Genomic DNA, 7,639 nt, shown 5'->3' with positions numbered 1-7,639 from the left:
CCTGACGGATCTCATTGGGCAGAGCTCAGAGGCAGGTCTACCACTTGGAAATTCATGTAAGCAGTCCCCCCCCCCCCCCCCTCCCTGCCTTGCCCCTGCGCTCTCCCGCGCTTGGTTTCCACTCCCTTTCCTCCTACCAAGAGTGCGCACAACTTTTCGCTGGTCGCTCACGAGCACGCCCAGCGCGCCTCCGCGCCGGAGTCACCGGGTGAAGATGAGCCTTCCACGCTTTGCGCGCAGCCCGCCGCGCGGCCAAGCTCTTGGATAAAGACTGCTGGCAGATCAGAAAAGGATGCTCAGGAGGTACCCTCCAGCTTTCTCCCTCTAGGTCTCACCTGAGCCCCAAGGCTAGAATTATCTTGAAAAGCATCTCAGATACCCAGAGCTGGTTTCTGTGGAGGGCGAGGATGCGGCAGCGCGTGGGCCATTCACCTTTTCCCTCATTCTGAAGACGTCTTGTATGAGGAATTGCATGTTTGCAAGACCACTGCCTGCTAAAACTCGTGTGTTACTGGTTTCTTGGTGGTGGGTCGCGATCCTGGAACGGTGCTCATTCCTGATGTTCTAGGGGTTGCTACTCCTTTGGGAGATGGGGGTTAGAGGGATAAGGGACAGTAGAGGAAGCCAAGAGGGATTTGCAGTTAAGTGAATGGGCAGAAAATGAGCAGGACTTGCTGTGGCCATAAGGAGAGGGTCTGGCAAGCTTTGCCAGGGTGCTCTGACACGCCCCCCGAGGGTGTGTGTGGAGAGTACCGTCCCTGCATCTCCTCTCTCTCTACCAAGGGATGCCCTATCCTTGGATTCCCTAGTCTTCTGATAAAATTTCCTAAGCACTCAGATGTTAAGAAATTGGCACCCAGATATACGCAATGCAAACAGGGGTCCGCAGACCCGTAGACCTGGGTCTCTTTTATTGTGGTTATCAAGACTGACACGTGGAAATATTCGGCAGCACTGATCTCTGTTTGTCATTTAACACAGTCAAATACACGACAAATTAAACGGCCCTTACCTTTCTTCAAAACTCTCCTCCATTGAAGACAGGGGTTTCTTCGATTTCTGACTAGACGTGAGCTCTGAGGATGGATTTTGATCATCTGGGGACAGAGCTGCAGCAGAAGGGGTGCAGAAGAGCAGACGCACGGGCTAGAGAGCCTGTACTGTCTGACTCGAATTAATGAGACGCAGTGAACAGAATGGAAAATAGGCACAATATGCTTATAATACTTATGCAAATTTGGCTTTTTTGATGCTGTATCTAACCTCCCACTGTAAGAAGTTGAAGACATTGACTATCAGTTTCTTATCTGTTTGATTCACATTCTAGTTATCCTAAGAAAGAAACTTGGTAAATTATTTGGGGACGGGGGAGGGGTGTTTTTACCCTCAAGCAGTTGCTGTTTGTTCTCTTTTCAAAGGCTGTGTTAGATTATGAGGTATTCTGGCTTTGGCTAATTCTGTCTTAGAAAAAGAACAGCAGTCAAACTCAATCAAATTATAACTGCCGTTAGACCAGACAGTCCCAAGTGGACAAAAAAATAGATCACACCTTCGGTTGTGCTTAATTTTCAGATATTCATTTTCACTTTGAACAAATGGTCTGAGTCTTTCCTTGGGGTACTCTCTTACATCTATGAGAAGGAAAGGAAAGGTCATATGTTCCTGAAGGCTGCGGATTGTCACAAGTAACAAAGTCATCTCAAAAGCAACGACTGCTGGAGAGAGAATATCCTCTGATCTAATTTTCCTAAAAAGAAAAACTCAGCTGACAAACCGAAGGGATTCAGAATCCAATGTCACTGAGTTCAGTTACCAATGTGTTTCAGTTTTTGCTGCATGTTTACTCTTACAATATCAAAGGATGTCATCTTCACTGACTCTTGGCCCCCTGGAATTTAAGGTGACCTTCTTCAAATCCCTAATCTCTATGTAAAGCTCTGCAGTAGGACTTTCCTGACAGTTTCTTAAGGGAGGTCTGGATGATTAAGAAGTGTGAAAGAGGATTAAGATAATGTTAAAAGCCCTATCAGGATATTTCTAAAATAATCAGGGATGCTGAAAGGCAAGGCATTTGTCTCTTTCACAATTCCACCCACACTTAATAGAATGCAGTGCAATGTCTTGGTGGTGAGACTGTACTTCCTCAAAAAAGTGTAATCTTTTCAGCATTCTCCCTGGAATCATATAAGTTCAGCAGAAGGAGGATACTACTCCATCAGTTTTTTCTAATGGGGATCCAACTTGTTCGAGTTGTGGAACTTTCCTGGGGAGGATTAGTGAGGAAAGCTCTGATAGGATCAGAGCACAATCATAGGGCACAATCACATCCACTGACAAGATTGGAAACATCATTGATAGAAAAAGTTGGACAAGGCAGGATGACCCCATCTGATTCCAGAGACTGCCAGATATGTAGATGAGTCCACTGGGATTAAGAGTGGGTAAGATAAAGATAGGCTTCAAAAAGTAATTCCTTTTTATTTTTCACTCTGAGCTGAATCTTTGTTATAATTTTGGCTAATGGAAACAATAAAAATGGACTGGCTAGTTATTTAGAGGTTTAATCAAAGCCACCAGTTAGCATGCTTATAAGAGGAACGTAGAATAAGGGGACAGATATGACTATGCTTTCTCCATTTGAGAAGGGAATGGCAGTACATCTATTATTGCCTGCATTAAGATGCACCCTTTTACTTTTTCCCTCTTTCAGCACACATTTATAACTAAACTTAACGAAAATAATCAAAAACAAAGGTGGGTGTTTACTATGGTGTAATGACAGTGAAGTTTGCTTGCTTGGTTGGTTTTCTCCTATTTTAGTCTTCAATGAGCTAATGAACACAAAGAATTTCTCCCTGAATGTACCAGATTCCAGATTGTGGACAGCAGATTCTGCGAGTGAAGGGTTTTACATTGGGATAGAAGTCCATAATGTTATCATTTACAATAAAAAAAAAATTTAGCATCTGAAGCAGCCAAAACAAATACAATGTGAAATACACACAGTCTTCTCTGCAGATTTCCTCAGAATGAACAATTTTGGAATGGTGCTCATCTGTAGTCCTGGAAGGGTAAAGAGTATGTTGCAACAATGACACAATCAAAGATCACTTTGGAGATGGCATGACAGCTCAGTGGAGAGTGACTGTCTCCTCTGCAGTAAGCTCTGTGTTCAATCCCAAACAGAGACCCAGAGGTGGCACAAGTAAGAAGGGAGAAAAGAAATTAAATCTCTTTTAAGAAGATTTGTTCATTCTCTCATTCTCTTGTGTATGTATCTAACTATGTGTGCAGACGCCTGCAGAGGCCAGGAGAGGGCATCAGAAGTCCAAGAACTGTAACTGTTACAGGGAGCTGTGAGCCTCCTGAGTAGATACTGGGAATAGAACAATGGTCCTGGGAAACAGCAGTAGGTACTCTTGCTCACTGAGCCATCTGCACAGTCCCTCAATCTTTATCTTAAATTACGATATTGAGAAAGTATTAAGAACAGAAGAGCCTTTCCGAGAAGTTAATAAATATTTAATTAAACAGGATAGCTTTAAAAAAAATTATATGAGATTGTTTTAAACCAACCTCTTAATAAAATCATTAAAGGATATGATGGTGTCCAAATTAAATCACTGGGAAATTATGAGGATTTCCTCATGACAAAGGTACGTACGCAGCCTGAGGTCCTTCGGTGGCTTCTACCTCAGCACTTTCTAAAGATTTGTCAGAAATGGAAATGTGCAGTCTAGAATCTAGGTGATGTTTAGAAATCTGGGCTGTAGCAAGTGCTCCAGGGAGTCCCATCTCTGTGGTGGTTTGCGAGCCACTGCCTTAGGCTATTTCTTTTTCATATGATAAATGTAAAAACGAGGAAGGAAAAAATGAAATGAGTGCTATATTAATGGATTTTTTTTTGTACTGAAGTGTTCTGGCTTCAGACTACTACTATCACAAGTCACAGAAATAAATAGAAAATTTATTTAGAAGTGGTTACCAATTCTTGAAGTAAAATCCTCTTTAAGGTTGCAGGTTAGGACTACAGATGTTCTGGCTTTAGCCCTCCCTCAAATTAGGGGTCTATCTCTGAATATTGACTGTAATTACTCATCTCCAGCTTGGCATTATTCTTTTCTGGCATAAATGATGGCATAAACACTTGCTGAAAAACCACATCTGTGCAGAGAGCATTTTGAAGAAGGTGGTCAGAATGGAATTATCTACCATCTTCCCAGGTGCTCAAAAAGAGATAAGCCCCCAATTCAGCTTTTGAACAGAAATGAAGGAGCCAAGGAAAGGGAGATAGGTTTAAAGGGAGTGGACAAAGCTATCACATAAGCCAGCCCTGATCTTGCAGACTACACACTTGAATATTTGGGGTTAAATCTTGTTTTCTTTTTCTTTCTTTCTTCCTTTCTTTCTTTCTTTCTTTCTTTCTTTGTTTCTTTCATCTTCTGATGTGGGGATAATAACTAAATTAAAATCCTGGAACTCTCTTTTCTTGGGAGTTAAGTGGATATAAAATTTTAAGAAACATTTCACATTATTTTTAAGCAAAATAGAGGAGAGAAAAACTTTTCCTGTACATTACTTGTCAATTGTAGCATATTTTATGCAACATCACAGTGTATTTAAATTTAATTGATTCAAGTACCTTTAAATAATTACCATTATTTGAATGTCCATGCTTACTCTTAACCTATCATTACAGATATAAAAATGAGTACAGATCCGTAGAAGAGAGGGGAATGTGTCCTCTTACGTATCAAATGAAGTTTTTGGTTCTGATTAATTGCTACCAAGTCGTTTACTATCGAACAAAAGCACATACACATACATTTGGGAAAGATTGAAAGGTTGAAAGGAAATGTCATCTCGGAGATTGTGTGCAGGATTCTTTTGTCAGTCAAAGCTGCACACTGCTGTCTAAGGATGTTTTCGCTCATTCATTACAGGTCCTGCAGTGTAGGAAACTGCCTTTCTGCTTGTCGGTTTCTCTTCGGCTTGCACAGGCATTAGTCCTGTTAGATGGATAGCGAAGCTTTTTTTTTTCCTTCTACTTCAAGTGCCCTCTAGCGAGCAATATCTGTGCAGGTTGCTATGTAGAAGGAGGCGGAATGAAGAAAGAAAAAAGAAATCCACCAACTCCGGTCCTCATTCCTGAAGTGTTCCTCTTCTTTTTTATTTTTTTCTCCTTCCTCACAGGGGTCATTTCCTCATAAGTGTTTGGCAAAACAAAAACAACAACAAAAAGGTACTGTTGCTTTTGCATGTGAAACGCATCGGTCATTTACTAAACTGTGAAGCGCGAATGTTAATCCTTTCTCAGGGCTTTCTTTGGAGCACTCATCATGATTTTCCTGAAGCTTCATACACCATGCTAATCAGACAAATAAAAGAAACTAAGTTGCTCCCCAGGAAGAAATTCTGTTTTGTTTCCATTTTGAAGGCAGAGCAGCTCTAAGGCCTTTGATGCAAATTGATTAACCTCTCCATGGGCTTTGAGTGTGTGGCTCCATAAAAGTGCATAATACTTCTTTCTTACCTCAGGGGGGTGGTATGAGGCTTAATTGAAGCATATAAAACAATTTCAGTTCCTCAGACCCAATGTGATATACAGTTGGACTCGCTTTTCATCTACTAACCGGGGTTCAAATTCTCTTCGGTAGTCCTCAGTGCAGCGCCGAGACTTCTCTATTTTCATAAAGACGTTGTTAAAACAATTTCTTCCGTAAGTAGTGGACTTGTTTAAGAGATTTGCAATGTTAAGGCCTGTAAAAAATACAGAGAAAAGAAAATTTTACGTGCTCCTGAAGACATGTCTATATATGATAGAGCTAAATAGTTAGAGAAGAGATCTTACAAAGCATACACTGGGCATATCTCCCTATGTTTTATGCAAACTAATAATAACAGAAGGTAACTTTACTCACACAAACATTGCATTAAGCAGCGACTTTGAGCACAGAAGAAATGCCAAGGCATTATTCAAATGACTGAATTTCCGGATACCTGTTACTCAGCTTGGAGTCTCATTTACTGCTGTTATTCTGCAGCATCGTGTTTGAACAGTACCCTCTGACTGCGCTGTCTTCAAGGGCAAAAGAAGAGTGAGTCAAGCTGCCATATAATCTACTCCATGAGATTCTTTACTTGCTGCATCTCTTTAATTATTAAAATGCTGTGGATGATAGCCATTGTTCGCATCATTCACCGCACTACAAAACTGAGGCTCAGAAAATGGAAGTGATTCCTTCCCAGGTTACACAGTTCATAAGACTACAATTTAAATCAAAATTGTATGACAAGAGGTCTGAAGAAATAACTTAGTTTCCAAATATGCACTGTTTGTGCAGAGGACCTGACTTTGGTGCCAAACCCCCACCTTGGGGCTGCAACTCCAGCTCTGGGGAATCTACTTGGTATCTGAAGGCACCTGCACTCACACACACACATACACACAACTCAAAAGGAAAGGATAAATGTAAATAAATTTGGATTATGTCTGATCTTCTTCAATATTAAAATTATATTAGTGTATGATTATCAAAAACTATGTTTTTTCTGTTGCAGTAGAGGAAATCGAGTATATCTTCTCCTGAAAGTTAAATTTGCATTCTAATACTATGCAATATTTTAGTCCCTTATAACTTACTTTTAATACAAGTTTTACTTCACTGAAAGGATTCATAAGTGGAAATGAAACAGAAGTTACTGTTTATATTTGCAAGCGTTATCACAATATTTACTGGTAAGTGGGCTTATAATACATATCCTAGGATTCATGGATAACAAGTTAAATTTAAATCCTCCAAAGAGATTAAAACAAGTAGATAAAATAATACTAACTCAGCATAATAAATACCATAATGGAAATTCTCTGGGAATAATAGATTCAAAAAGTATTCAAAGTCTTGTTTAATTGCTCAGTTTTTTTTAAATTCAAGAATATCACTGTTCTAGTATTACGATTTATATTTGTATAGTGCTTTCTATGTTTTTAAGCACCCTTGACTTCATACATGACCTTTGTAACAATTGTTTGAGATGTGCAGGTCTATTATTACGCAAGCTTCACAGTAACAGGCTTTTAGAGGCAATGGAGTCCTTACAGAATGTCTTCATTTTATAGGAACTGAATTGCCCAGTTTTTTGACATCTGAACACAGATACATAGTTATGTAGCTAGATAGCTCTTGAAAGACACTATTATCAGATCACAGATGATTAATATTTAAAGGATGATAATGACCTACCTACTTTTACACATATGATTCTGGGCAAAATGAGCTAGTAATCTCAAGAATATGTAAGATATGGAAATAAAATTTTGGATAACAAGCACAGCACAGTTTAGAAACTTCAGTCCAAATAATGCAGTCTAGGAGAGCAATGATATTTGTTTCTTTCACCAAGTCTTTATACAGTCTAGTAATATGATTTATTGCTTTGTTGTGCTTGAAATGTTTCAGAACCTTGAAATCTGAATACAAAACGTTCCTTCAAAGAAGAACTTGTCGAATGAAAATTTTTGGATTGAGTGTTGTTAATAAATCAGTTAGTTATCAGGAAGATATTTGCATCAATTATCAGAAAGAAAGCAAAGTAAACCAAACCAAACCAAACTAGGAAACAAACAAACAAAAAAAAA

At 39.5% G+C, this 7,639-nt stretch overlaps 1 long non-coding RNA gene across 1 annotated transcript in view; it reads left to right on the top strand.

The window, feature by feature from the left end:
- Window positions 1-200: 200 nt before the first annotated feature.
- The window catches only part of LOC114623760, a 262,768-nt gene continuing 255,329 nt past the window's right edge, over window positions 201-7,639 (top strand). The window contains exon 1 of the long non-coding RNA XR_003711818.1: window positions 201-303. This is a non-coding gene — a long non-coding RNA (uncharacterized LOC114623760). The remainder of the gene's footprint in view (window positions 304-7,639) is intronic.

Source organism: Grammomys surdaster, unplaced genomic scaffold, assembly GCF_004785775.1.
Source record: "Grammomys surdaster isolate TR1022 unplaced genomic scaffold, NIH_TR_1.0 201, whole genome shotgun sequence".
In the NCBI taxonomy this organism is placed as follows: domain Eukaryota; kingdom Metazoa; phylum Chordata; class Mammalia; order Rodentia; family Muridae; genus Grammomys; species Grammomys surdaster.
The sequence above is the reverse complement of the archived record's forward strand: the minus strand, read 5'-3'. Positions and strand labels throughout refer to the sequence as shown.